The sequence below is a fragment of the Emys orbicularis genome, chromosome 2, assembly GCF_028017835.1.
Source record: "Emys orbicularis isolate rEmyOrb1 chromosome 2, rEmyOrb1.hap1, whole genome shotgun sequence".
Lineage (NCBI taxonomy): Eukaryota > Metazoa > Chordata > Testudines > Emydidae > Emys > Emys orbicularis.
In genome coordinates this window covers 294190488-294204885 of record NC_088684.1, presented here as the reverse complement: position 1 = coordinate 294204885, position 14398 = coordinate 294190488, and the positions used below count along the sequence as shown (strand labels likewise).

Sequence of the window (14398 nt, the reverse complement as noted above, 5' to 3'; positions counted from 1 at the left end):
AAAGTTTCCATTTCAGACACTTTAGGAAATGCAAACAGCCCTTCTGTTTGGGAGTAATTCTCGGGGTATGTCTGCACACCGAAGGAAAACCCGTGGCTGGCCAGTGCCAGCTGGCTCGGTTGCGACTCTGTATCATGGCTGTGTAGACTTCCGGCTCCAGCAGGAGCTCTGAGACCCTCCCGCTTCGCATGGTCCTAGTGTCTGGGCGCCAGCCTGAGCCCAGACATCTCCTCGGCAATGGAAAGCCCCGCAGCCCGAGCTTTGCAAGCCCGAGTTGGTTGGCACGGGCCAGCCCTGGGTGTCTAGTTGCTGTGTAGACATACTCTTAGGGCCTGACGCACAAGGGGAAGGATTATCAGAATCATTATTATCAGAATCTGAACACAATCAGAGGATTATCAGAATCTGAACCCAATTTAGCCTTCTTCCATGGTTATATCTTTGTCTCCTCCTGCCGTGCCTTAAGCATGGAGTTATTTTTGGCACTCATGAGTGAAGGCCCAAAGGCCAAATGGGGCTCACATTAATTGTGGCCTGCTGCTGTGCTTTCCTTGTAACTGCATGGTGTAAAGACAAAGTTGATCAACTACAGGCTTTTCTTGATGGCAAAATCTGCTGACTCTTTAGTTGGTTTTGCCACCCATAAGTATTTGCAGGTCCCAAGAGAGGCCTCAGGGGCTTTGAATTTAGTGTGCGATCAAGGGAATTTCACGTTCTTCCTCACCATCTGGCAGTGTAGAAATCCCCCTGCTGGAGAGCTGCATTTGAACGGCTGCTTCTGCACATGAACACTTGCTCAATGATGCTGACAGGAGCAGAGTGACACTATTGTGTCCCTGGTCTATTTCAATTCTGCTGCGGAAGTGCTGTGTGCAAGGACTGCCCGGGTGTCATTCTCCACTGGTGGGATGGAGCAGGGTGAAGAGGCAAACTCGGGTATCAAACTGTTCTTGTACCTGAAAGGGTAGCGGGGCCCTGCAGAAGGTAAGTGAGCTGACATGCCAAGAGTTGCAAGTATAGAGCCTGGTGAATAATGAATGAGCTGCTATTAGATTCCAGCCCTCTGCCACTTGATATACTGAGTGAGCAACAAGATGATGCATATTGTGACGCTGTGACTAGACGTGGCAGACCTGTGGCATCTCTGCCATAAGAGATGGCATTATTATGCCATCGGGGATGCGTTCGTACATCCACACCCTGGTTTATAATGATATTAGCCATGTTCTCTTTGGAGAGCCCTAACAGTGACGTAAAAACAGCCTCTATTGACTTTCAGCCCTATAGTTCCTCCCTTTTAAATGTCTTGTCAGGCAGCACAATGAGGAGCTCGAACTGTGCCAGAAGTCGCATTGTTTCATACCAAATCTTCAGCCTGTGTACTCTGGAATTGGCAAACCACCTTCTCCTCCAGGGACTATTGGAAACTCTCATAATCTCCTGACCTCTGGCTGGTGCCATAAAGGCCAAAGGGTCTTTCCACTTGTGTACAGTGTCCTTGAAACTTCAGAGCAGCTGTACGAGAGAAGAAAGCTTTAAGCGTGACACCAGCTGCTCCCTGTCAGAAGTCAGTTTTGTGTCAATGGGCCTAACTCTGCCCACAGATGCATGCTCAGGGCTAGGTCAGGGGGAGTCGCATGCTTTTGAAAGCACAATTTGTTGTAAAAAGAGTAAAGTTTGCTTTCTATAGCAATTACACAAGGGTCTTGCGATCTATTGGGTAGTATGTCTGTCCAACTATCTGTGTTGTCAGGATCCAAATGTAACTTTGCAAGGCAAATTAGAACAGTCTCTTCTCTGTAGTGGATGTTTGAATCTCAAATTTAGTTTTAACTGTTCAGCTGATAGAGATATTAGCGTTGCAATTAAACTTCTTTGATGTACTTAGGAATTTCACTATTAGCTCACTCCTTTACCAGACAAAAATTCTTTTAAAAATAAGGGGTGGCCTGCAACTCCAGGAAACTGATAACTTGCTTTCATTCTAGATTTGCATCTTCCAGTAGTGTCTCTGAACTACCACAGCCCCTTGAAACAGGGACTAGTGCTTGTGAGTCTGGCTAGTCACTAAAGGGAGGCTGATCAGGTTGATCCTGAACTTGAGAAGCAGTAGGCTCTAGATAGAAATCAAAGCTTATGGGACAGCTGCTAGCTGTCCCATAGTTAAGGTTGCAGCAGTATTTCTGTAGCACTGCAGAGGCTATGCAGCAGGCTAAGAAAAACCCTGTTGTCTGGAGTTGAAGACAACCAAAAACTTGATCCAGGCAAGTGAATTGTAATTGTCCACTAAATAATCTTGTGACCTACACTTACACCCTGGATGTATCATCTAACCAACGTGACTGATCTGAGTCTGTAAAAAGAGAACCGAGCCGCCAGCTTTGGTTTCTTGTGGAAACCATCAGAAGAAAATTATTTAGTTGCCTGCGTCCTCACCAGCTTTGCTAAGCTCCTTCTGGCTGTCTTTGGCCAGGTGTACCTCCTGCTGCACTTGAGATTGGGAGAGAGGATTACACGTTGCCAACAGTGTAGCTACCAGGTTGCTATGTGGCTGAATTAATAAATGCAAAGTAATGCACATTGGACAGCATAATCCCAATGATGCACACAAAATGATAGGGTCTAAATTAGCTGTAAACACTCAAGAAAGAGATCTTGGAGTCATTGTGGATAATTCTCGGAAAACATCGCCTCCATGAGCAGTAGCAGTCAAAAAAAAAAAAGGTAACAAAGTGTTAGGAGCCGTTAGGAAAGGGCTACATAATAAAACAGAAAATATCATAATGCCACTATATAAATCCATGATATACCCACACCTTGAATACTGCATGCAGTTCTGGTTGCCTCATCTGAAATAAGATATTTTAGAATTGGGAAAAGTACAGAGAAGAGCAACAAAACTGATTAGGGGTATGGAACAGATTAAAAAGACTGGGACTGCTCAGATTGGCAAAGAGATGACTAAGAAGGGATGTGTTAGAGGTCTATAAAACCATGAATGGTCTGCAGAAAGTAAATAAGGAAATATTATTTACCCCTTCACACAACACAAGAACCAGGGGTCACCGGATGAAATTAATGGGCAGCAGGTCTAAAACAAACATAAGGCAGTACTACTTCACACACCACATAGTCAACCTCTAGAACTCGTTGCCAGGAGACGTTGTGAAGGCCAAAAGTTATAACTGGGTTCAAAAAAGAATTAGATTAGTTCATGGAGGATAGGTCCATCAATGGCTATTAGCCAAGATGGTCAGGGATGCAACCCAGTGCTCTGGGTGTCCCTAAGCCTCTGACTGCCAGAAGCTGGGACTGGATGACAGGGGATGGATCACTTGTTAATTGACCTGTTCTGTTCATTTCCTTTGAAGCATCTGTCATTGGCCACGGTCGGAAGACAGGATCCTGGGCTAGATGGACCATTGGTCTGACCAGTATGGTCATTCTTATATACGACAAAGAATGTGACAATCATCTTTTTGTTGAATAACTCCGTTTAAGATCCAGGTGATCATTAGATAAGTTGCTTTAAAGAGAAGTTTTCTAGCCCTTTGGATAACTGTTGCACAGAAGTTCTCCCTGTGTTGTCAAGTATCAGAGGGGTAGCCGTGTTAGTCTGAATCTGTAAAAAGCAACAGAGGGTCCTGTGGCACCTTTAAGACTAACAGAAGTATTGGGAGCATAAGCTTTCGTGGGTAAGAACCTCACTTCTTCAGATGCAAGTCAGATGCAAGACTTGCATCTGAAGAAGTGAGGTTCTTACCCACGAAAGCTTATGCTCCCAATACTTCTGTTAGTCTTAAAGGTGCCACAGGACCCTCTGTTGCCTTTTCCCTGTGTTGTCTGTCTTGATGTGCTACAAGCCTTGGAGAGCCTGAACTGAGAAGATGGTTCCCGGGTTACAAGGCACTAGCCTAGGACTTGGGTGACCCAGGTTCAAGTCCCTCCTTTGCCACAGACTTCCTTCCTTGTGACCGTGGGCAAGCCATTTAGTTTCTGTGCCTCAGTTCCCCATCTATAAAATTGGAGATGACAGCACTGCCCTACCACATGGGTGCTGTGCGGATAAATGCATTAAAGATACTGAGGTGCTCAGATGGTACTGGGGTCAGATGAGTACCAAAAGAAAAAAGATACTTCTGTGTTAGTCTACAAATCCCACCAAGCTGACCCACCTGGCTGGGACCATTCTGGAGTTGTCACTATGGTTTAAAGACTTTTTTAAAGCCACACATATAGTGCTTCAAACCCTGGTGAATTCTTGATGGGTTTTCTTACCTTATTAATGGGGCCACTTTCTAAGAATCTCTTCTTTGGATATCCCTCGATGCGAGGATGTCTGCCAAAGGGGTTTATTGATGGGTTTTAGGTGGCTGAGGAGCCCAATTCGTGCCCTGCAGATTTTCCCACTGAAGTGACAGGTGTAATCTTGGAGGAGACATAGTTGTTGGCTGGACTGTTGTGCCCTTTCTTTCCTCCTTTGTCGCTTCTCTGTCTCATGAGCACGGTTTGGTGGGCTCTAGTTTGGTGTCTGGTGTGACACCGCTGTGTTCTGTTCCGCGCCAAGTCCTCCCAGTGTGTTGGGTCGATGCCTCCCTTTTTAAGGTGTACTTTCAGAGTGTCCTCGAAGCGCTTCTGCTGCCCTAGATTTTTGAGAATTTCCGAGCCCTGGTCTACACTGTGGGGGGGAGGAGGGGATCGATCTAAGTTACGCAACTTCAGTTATGTGAATAACGTAGCTGAAGTTGACGTACTTAGAGCGACTTACCGTGGTGTCTTCACCGCGGTGAGTCGACAGCTGCCGCTCCCCTGTTGACTCCGCCTGCACCTCTCGCGGTGCTGGAGTACAGGAGTCAACAGGAGAGCGCTCGGGGGTTGATTTATCACGTCTAGACTAGACGCGATAAATCGATCCCCACTGGATCGATGGCTGCCCGGCGATCCAGCGAGCAGTGAAGACATACCCCGAGAATTCTGATTTCCAAGAATCTATGCTGCTGGTTGACACTTCTGAGCCAGTCTGGTAATTGGGGCAATTCCCCTTCTTCTGTGGTAAGTCTGTTTAAACAGTTATGCTTTAAAGAGTTCTTAACCATAAACTTCAGCAGCTTTATTTTAAACCATAGAGTATAGACAGAAAAGCACTCAACATGCACTGTTCTCATATTTGCTAGTTGTCAGTGGCCAAATCAATTGGGTGTTTTTCCATTTTCCTGACAAACTCTAGGCTAAGGCCTTGTCTACACTTGCAGATGTAGAGCGCTGGGAGTTAAACCAGCCCTTGGAGACATCAGCAGGGAAAGCGCTGCTGTGGGTTCACACTCAGCTGCAAGCGCAGTGGCGTGACCACATTTGCGGCACTTGCAGCGGCATTTGGAGCGGCGCATTATGGGCAGCTATCCCACAGAGCACCTCTTCCCACAAGCCTCATCACTGGAATGGGAAGGGGGAGGAAGGGCGCGGGGCATCCTGGGTCCTGTCCCAATGCCCCTTGATGCATCGCTTCGCATCCCAGCAATCCCTGTGCTTTCGTCCACGTTTGGCGCCATCTTTCAACGTTTTTTGTACTGCATGCTCTGTCTTCCCTTTCGGTCTGTGGGAATGGATCCCGAACTGCTGAGGAATATGCTGATGGGTCTCGCCAGCACGTCACGAATTGCAGTCGAGTTATTCCTTAAGCTACAAAGTGACAGTGAGGAGTCCCACGATGACGTCGACACGCATATGGCATGAAATTGCTTGTGGCATTCACAGACATGTTCATAGAGTGACCAGACAGCACGTGTGAAAAATCGGGACGGGTGTGGCGGGTAATAGCCTAATTATGAAAAAGACCCCAAAATCAGGACTGTCCCTATAAAATTGGGACATCTGGTCACCCTACATGCTCACCACCGTGGAACATTTTTGGGCTTGGGAAACAAGCACTGAGTGGTGGGATCACATCATCATCCAAGTCTTGGATGATAAGCAGTGGCTGCAAAACTTTCGGATGAGGAAAGCCACTTTTATGGGACTGTGTGCTGAGCTCGTCCCCACCCTGCGACACAAGGACACGAGATTGAGAGCTACTCTGCCGGTGGAGAAGCGCGTGGTGCTTGCAGTCTGGAAGCTGGCTACTCCAGACAGCTACCAATCGGTTGCTAACCAGTTTGGAGTGGGCAAGTCTACCGTTGGAATTGTGTTGATGCAAGTTTGCAGGGCCATTAATCGTATCCTGCTCAGAAGAACCGTAACACTGGGCAACGTGCGTGACATTGTGGATGGCTTTGCACAAATGGGTTTCCCTAACTGCGGAGGGGCGATAGATGGGACGCATATTCCAATTCTGGCACCAGATCACCTAGCCTCCGAGCACATAAATTGGAAGGGGAATTTCTCGATGGTTCTCCAGGCGCTTGTGGATCACCGTGGACATTTCACATACATTAATGCAGGCTGGTCTGGAAAGGTGCATGACGCACGCATCTTTCAGAACACAGGCCTGTTCAGGAAACTGCAAGGCGTGACTTTCTTCCCGGACCAGAAGATCACTGTAGGAGAAGTCAAAATGCCCATTGTGATCCTTGGAGACCCCGCTTACCCTTTAATGCCATGGCTCACGAAACCCTACACAGGTAGCCTTGACAGCAGCTAGGAGCGGTTCAACAACAGGCTGAGTTGGTGCAGAATGACTGTGACTGTGGAGTGTGCTTTTGGCTGTTTAAAGGCCCACTGGCACTGTCTGTATGGGAAGCTGGACCTGGCCGATGACAACATCCCTACGGTTATAGTTGCGTGCTGTACCCTGCATAACATTTGTGAAGGGAAGGGTGAAAGCTTCACTCAGGCATGGACCGCTGAGGTTCAACACCTGGAGGCTGAATTTGAACAGCCAGAGACCAGGGCTATTAGAGGGGCCCAGCACGGGGCCGTAAGGATTAGGGATGCCTTGAGGGAGCCATTTGATGCTGAAAACCACCAGTAATGTTTGGTGAAGTGCAGTGGTTCCAATGCTAGCATGCATCTGTGTTTGCTACATATGATGCACTGACGAGCGGTGCCTGTTGCTTTCGTGTGCTACGGTATCTTTTACTTAATGCAATAAAGAATGTTTCCAAAACCAGAAAAATCATTTATTGAAAAGAACCACAACTGCTGGAGAAACACACATGGCATGACACATCTGTGCTGTGTGGGAGGAGGGAAGGGGGCGGGGTGGGGAATGGAACAATCACAGATTTACGTATGTCCTGTTATCATATTCAGCCTTTCTGTCTGGAGTGCCGTGCAATGAGTGCTGCACTTCAGGCTGGCTAAAATGCATGGTGATGGGAGTTGAGTGCAGTGGGCAAGGGTCGTAGCTTGCAGGGCTGGGTGGTGAAGCTACAGGTGTTGGAGGCAGCTGGTGGTGATAAGAAACCGGATGTTGGGGAAAGTGGGTTGGCGGTGACATGGGGGCGCAAGGGAAAGAGTTTTGGGACAAGGGCTGCGGGGGGGGGGGGCGGATCTGCTCCATATGCAGTGCTACGAGCGCCTGCGTCAAGTCCTCTTGGCGCTCCATAATGCTTAGGATCCGCTCCATGGTTTGTTGCCGGCGAGCCACATTCTCCTGGCGGAGCCTCCTTTCGGTCTCCCGCCACTCCTGTAGCTTTTGATTTTTCAGTAAGGGACTGCTGCATGACTTCATGCAGAAGGTCCTCCTTGCTTCTTCGTGGCCGCTTCCTGAGTCTGTGCAGCCTTTCAGCCGTTGATAACAAGGACGGCTGGGATCTCAAGATTGCATCTGTAAAGCCAAAATGCAACATTTAACAGAGGCAGCATTGTTCACACTAGACAGAGCAACGATTCGGCTGATCTTAAAGACAAGTACATTGCACACAATAGCACAAACTGCCTGTCCCAAGCGCACATAACCACAAGAGCCCCGAAATGGTGAGTAACCACAGGGGCAGGAGGGACTGATTGTTCCAGGGCCGTACTGTCCTCTGGGGTCCTGTGTCTTGGGGAGAGCCAACAGCTGCAGGGGGCCACTATACTCAACACTGTCCCCACATTTTCCACAGAATGGGTTCGTCCTGGAAGATAACTTGCTGCTGAGGGTGACCTGGGAAACAAGGGAGGGTCTTCTGCAACAATGCGGCTTCCGCCCTGGCCCCTATGTGGCTTGCCTGTGTGCAGCAATGGTCCCCCCGCCCCTCACGGCACAGTGGTGCGGACATGTTAGCCTGACTGGGACAAGGAGCACAGTAGCTCTGCCAAGGAACCTGCGCAAGCGGATTGCCCAGCTTCTGCATGAGATCTTCGATGAGTTCACTGAGGCCGACTACTGCGATGTGAGAGAGCGCATCAACACCCTATTCCGCATCTAGGCATGCACGCAGCCCTAACCCTTCTTTCTACAACCCTCCTTGCCCCAACGGCCTGCACCGAACAACTCCCTTCTCAAAATAAAAGCCGCTTATCAGGCACCTCTGCTGTTTGTTCTTCCTCAAGCACTGTCCGCTGCGACTGGCTACCTTCCTCCTGGCTTGAAAACAGCTCCTGGCTGCATGCATCTAGGGATGCCGTGCCGTCCTCTGGCTCTGGACCCCCCTCCTCCTCAGCACCCTCGCTCCCGCTTTCCTCCTCCTACCTTGTTGCACTCTGGGCTGCCACGGCCTCTGAAGTGTCCATGGTGCTCTTCGGAGTGGAGGTGGGGTCACTCCCAAGTATCTCGTCCAGCTCTTTGTGGAACTGGCAGGTCGTGGGGGCAGCACCAGAGTGGTGGTTTGCCTCCCACGCTTTGTGGTAGGCACTCCGCATCTCCTTCACTTTAACCCTGCACTGCAGTGCGTCCCAGTCATGGCCCCTTTCTATCCTGGCCCCTTTCTATCCTGGCCCTTGATATCTGCCCATAGGTATTGTGATTCCTACGGCTGGAGCGCAGCTGGGACTGGACAGCTTCCTCCCCCCAAACACTGATGAGGTCAGTACCTCTCCATTGCTCCATACTGGGGATCGCCTGGCGCGTGGAGGCATGGTCACCTAGAACGATGCGCTGAGAGCACTTCATGCCTTGCTAAGCAAACAGGAAGGGGATTTTCAAAATTCCCAGAGAATTTAAAGGGCGGGTCTGACAGTTGGTCACCTGAGGGCAGGGCAGTAGACGTCAAAGTGATGACCAGAGTGGCTAGAACAGGCATTGTGGGACACTTCCTGGAGGCAGATCAGAGCGCATTAATAGACCAGGGCGTCCACACTGGCACCGCGGCGCTCCAGCCCAGGTCCAGCAAGCTCTATGCTTCTCGTGGAGGTGGAGTACCGGGGTGCTCCAGCTGCAGAGTCCAGGCGCTCTACGTGCCTTGCCAGTGTGGACACCTCAGGAGTTAGGGCGCCCGGGGCTGATTTAATGCGCCCCAACTCGCAAGTGTAGCCAAGGCCTAAGAAACCTTCTATTCCTACTCTTTCCTCAAGCTTTTGTGCTGCAAGATACCAACACAAAAGTGAGTGCTGAATAGGCCTCTCTACAAAAGTGTCAAACCCATGGCAATTCTTGCTCCCATGCATCTTTAATCATCGAACTTGACTCTGATTTACCTTGAACATAGTGGCAAGGAGCTTGTGTGCTTTATCTATAAATAGTCTGTCTTTCTCCAGACTCTTGATCAGGAAACAACCATTAGGATCAATCGTGTGCTGTCACTCCCGTGGTCGATGTCCTGCAATTGCAAAGGATGGGTGTGGGTGGACTCTGGCCCTTTCTATGATTTGGAGAAAGCAGGTTACTTATGTAAGGTAGGGCTGTTCTTGCGACTATTGATCTCATGCCTCAGATTCCCGTAAACCATCGTTCACTGATGATTTAAACCTCCACCCCATGAAGGAAATGCTCTGAGCTTGGAAATTATGCTGTAGCTCTACAAACCGGGCTTGTGGCTCGTGAGGAATGTCAAAGAATGCATGGCAAGGGTGGAGGAGAGTGAAAGGCGTGACCTGTGACTTAACCAGCCATGCTAGCAATTAAACTTCACAAGGCTGTAATTAATCCGCTGCTGGCATTTCAGCACTTAGTCATCCTTAAGAATTACAACTCCACACAGTGCTGCTTGCAGAGAATTATTTCCTGGGAGGAGTTGCAGGAAGCCAGGGCTGTGAAGTGCACTCTCCCCTGCTTTATGGCAGGATGTCACGGGTCAGGTTGAAACAACCAGTCTTCAGATTCCATACACAAAAAATAAGATGGCAAACCGGCCTAGCAATAGATTGGAAAGGAGGAACAACAAGGGTGATACCGGGAACAACTTCTATGCAAATACAGTTCCTTTGTGCTTTGGAAGGTGGTACCTATTTCTTGGCTATTGTAGCTACTTTTCTACAGGAGAGACCACTGTTGCTATATGCAGGGATGACATCTGACCCTTAATGATGGTCTGTGTTTGTTTACCCCTGTGGACACATTGTTAGTGGCCCATTGTCCTGGTAGTGAGAGTTGAGTCTGTTAATGTCATCCTGATGTGCCGAGTGTGGGGCCCTTGACTGACATCTTGATGACATCTTCATCCTTTTGTTGCCAGGGTCCGAGCATGTGCCACCTCCTCAGTGCTCTCACCTGCTGCCATTCCTGGAAGTGAGGACAGACTCCAGTCTAAATTCCACTTAAGCAATTGTCCCAGTGCCCGAGTGGCTAGATAGGGGGATAAAAAGCGGTTGACTCTTCCCAACCTGGGTAAAACCAAAGTGAGGCTGGTAGAGAGGAGAAGCACTTTTAGTAACTGTCAGGAGCTTTGATCTCTCCCTCTGAGGACGCCTATCCTCCGATGGTCAAGGTGGTGCTTGGACTTCGTGTCCTACAGGATTCAGTGCTACTCCTTGATGCTCCAGTAGCAGTAACCAGCAGTAGTGCTTCACTTCTGAGGCTAGCTAGATGTGCCCCCTTCCTTCAGCTGAGCACCAAGTGATAGCGATACAGGCCTCCGTCCAGGATAGACTGTTGCAACAGGCTCTACCTGGGTTTTATGGTGAAGGCCCCACAGAAGTATTAGCTGGTCCAACACACAGTGGTTCACCTGCTAAACAGCGATTGACTGCACATTGCGCTGGTGCTTCGCACTGCATTAGCTCCCTCCCTGTGCAATTCCAAACCTGTCCTTGCTGTGCCAAGGCAGTCCGTCTTAGAGCCCTATCCCCATATCCACCACGACAGCTGCAATCAGCAGGGACAGTGCAGCTGAAAGACCCTAGCGTGAAAGCGTTCTCGGCCAGCCCTGCAAATTCTTGACAGCAGACTTTTGGCTGTGGCATTCCCTAGCAGCACAGTTCATGATCTGCCTGTCTTGTCACTGCTGGGGTGCTACTCGAGTTCGACGGGGGCAGTCTCTTTGCACAAAGGTTCCCTCCATGCCTGCAGAACGGTTGGTAGCATGTGTCTGAGACAACCAAGTAAGGAAGTCGTTGTAAGGGATGGAGGATATGTGGTCCTTTCCAGATAGAATTGCGGCAATTCGTAACTTGGGAATATGGCTCCTAGATGCAGTGCCAATGCATGCCTTAGCAGGTTTTGGATTTTGTCTATCAGGGCAGCTCATTCTGTTGTGCTGCCATGAAGCTGCCAGGCTGGCCCCAGGTTCTGCGATTCTTTGGCTAGTTCTAAATCTGTTTTGTAATTGGTGGATAGATTTGTATCCAGTTAGAATGTGTCAAATAATCTGGCCAGGCATCATGTGAGACTTGATGGGCAGGTGGCACCTGCATGTGCTTGAAGCTCTTCTACTTCAGCCGTGCTCAGCGGCATCCAGAATTGGCCATCTCCCCCTTGCTCACGTGGTCCCTGAGGAATCCCTCCTGAGAAACCAGACACCTCTCCAGCCTGTGTTGTTTTGGGGTCTGACAGGCTAATGATGTGTTTGTTTTTTTGACATTCCACAGGTGCCTAAAGGAGCCCTAGGCAGCGGCTTGGGGAAGAGAGAATGTGCTTCAACACGCTCAGTTATTTTAGTGAAAGCAGCCAACCTACAATGCATGGCAATACACTGATTCTGAAGATAAATTGTCTTTGAGAAGAAGGCGATGGGGAGCTACTCTTCCACCTCTTTGTTTCTCGTTCCCTTTCTGCCCTTCATTGGGTAAGGAATCCAGGCATGATGGGAAAGAACTGCACCATTTTAAGCAGACAATAGTTTCTGGACTTCTGTGTTGGCAATCCTTTAGAGATGCATTTGCCTCCTGCCCCAGGAGGTGGTACTGTGGTATAGCTCTTCTCTTTGTGATTGGACAAGAGGTGATCTCAGCCAGATGAGAGATCTTTTATTTTATTTTTAACAGTGGGGTAATATACTCTCAGAAAAAAATTCTTGGTTGCTATGTCAACAACAGAGCAAATACAGCAAATTCCCTGCATGACAATATGAAGGATGATAAATAGAGTAGCTTGAAAATGTAAGAACCCTTCATAACAAGCCAGTCCACTGAGAATGAGGGTCAAGAATGGATGGATGGCTGCTAGACCCAGAAATACCAAAGGAAGTAGATGGTGGTAGATTATGAAAGGGTAATCTTGAAAACTATGTGGGAAATGGGTTATAAAAACATGGGAAAGTTCAACAACGTGTAGGGAGGAAAATCTTAGCACCTTCCATACTATGACTTACAAACAGCACCCCAAGAGATAGGAACATAGTACGTGGGTGAACTGAACCAGAGAGAGGTAAATTGACTTGCCCAAGATCACACACAGCAGGTTAGTGGTGGAACTGTCTGTAGAAATAGACAAAAGCAGAAAAGTTCAAGAATGTAAGGCTGCAAATTCTTCTTTCAGAAATACAGAAATCTTTGTCCAAATGCCAGGGACATATTAAACAAATGTGCCTGTAAAGGTTCAAATTGGAAGTGTAAAAAAAAAAAAAAAAGGGGGGGGGGCAAAGAGACTCCAGGAGAACCAGGTAAAAAGATCGAGGTAACGTACATAAATTCTTTACATGTTGAAGCAAAGAGTCTGCGTGTGTGACTGTGGGCTACCTAGACCAGAGGTTCTCAAGCTCTTTCTTTCTGAGCCCCCTGCAATATCCTATAAAAACTCCATGGCCCATCTGCCACAATAGCTGATTTTCTGCATATAAAAGCCAGGGCCGGTGTTAGGGGGTAGAAGCAGGGCAGTTGCCTGGGACCCCATGCCACAGGGGCCCCCACGAAGCTACATTGCTCAGGCTTCAGCCCCGGGTGGTGAGGATAGGGGACCTGGGCTTCAGCCCCATGTGGTGGGGCTTCGGCTTTCTCCCCTGGGTCCCAGCAAGTCTAATGCCGCTTGGAGGCCTCCCCTGAAATCTGCTTGAGGGCCCCTAAGGGGCCCCAGACCCCTGGTTGAGAACTACTGGCCTAGACCACCCAGCAATAAGTGGACGTTGAAGTAGCAGAGGAGTATTCTTTTATATCAGTCTCTCTTTAGAGGACAGTGAGGAGTTTCCATTTCAAGGGCACTTTTTTTTAAAGCAAATTGGAGTGGCTATAACAGAAATTGAAGACTATAAAAATGAAGCTATGGAGCAGCTTGGGAAGTTAAAGTGCAGTGAATAATCAAAACCAGATGGTATTTCTCTGAGGCTTCTGACGGAAATGACCAGAAACAGCTGAGATACTTAGGAGGACATGCAGGACTTCCTTAAACATAGCAACCGTTTCCCAAGAACAGAAAACCACTAAGGGCTTGTCTACACTACAAAATTAGGTCGGATTTATAGAAGCCGGTTTTATAGAAACCGGTTTTATGCAGCCGACTGTGTGTGTCCCCACATAAAATGCTCTAAGTGCATGAAGTCGGCGGACCGCGTCCACAGTACCGAGGCTAGCGTCGACTTCCGGCGCATTGCACTATGGGTGCCTATGGGTACCTATCCCACAGTTCCCAGAGTCTCCGGCGCCCATTGGAATTATGGGTTGAGATCGCAATGCCCGAATGATGCAAAGCAGTGCCGCGGGGGGTTCTGGGTACATTGCGTCACGCCCCTCCCCCGCCGTCACAGCAACGGCAGACAATAGATTCGCGCCTTTTTACCTGGGTTACCTGTGCAGACAACATACCACGCCAAGCATGGAGCCCGCTCAGCTCAGCTCACCGTCACCATATGTCTTCCGGGTGCCGGCAAACGTGGGACTGCATTGCTAAACAGCAGCAGCAGATTACTGCCTTTTGGCGGTAGACGGTGCAGCATGAGTAGTAGCCTTCATCGGCGCTCGGGATGCTGGTAGCTGTGGGGCTGGCAGCCATAGGGCTGCATTGCACCAGCCCCTTGCCTTTTGGCAGTAGATGGTTTATTACGACTGGTAACCGTCCTGTCAGTATTGTCTGCTGAGCATCCAGAAGAGGCCGAGGGCGATCTGGGTGCTCAGCAGATCTGCAAGAAGAGCTTTCCTCAGGTCTGAAAGCAAGTAAATTTACAGGTTG

The 14398-nt window shown here is 49.0% G+C and overlaps 1 protein-coding gene across 1 annotated transcript in view; it reads left to right on the top strand.

The window, feature by feature from the left end:
- CCDC12 (coiled-coil domain containing 12) overlaps positions 1-14398 on the top strand; it is an 84001-nt gene that overhangs the window by 47681 nt on the left and 21922 nt on the right. The gene's annotated exons all lie outside the window — the stretch shown is intronic.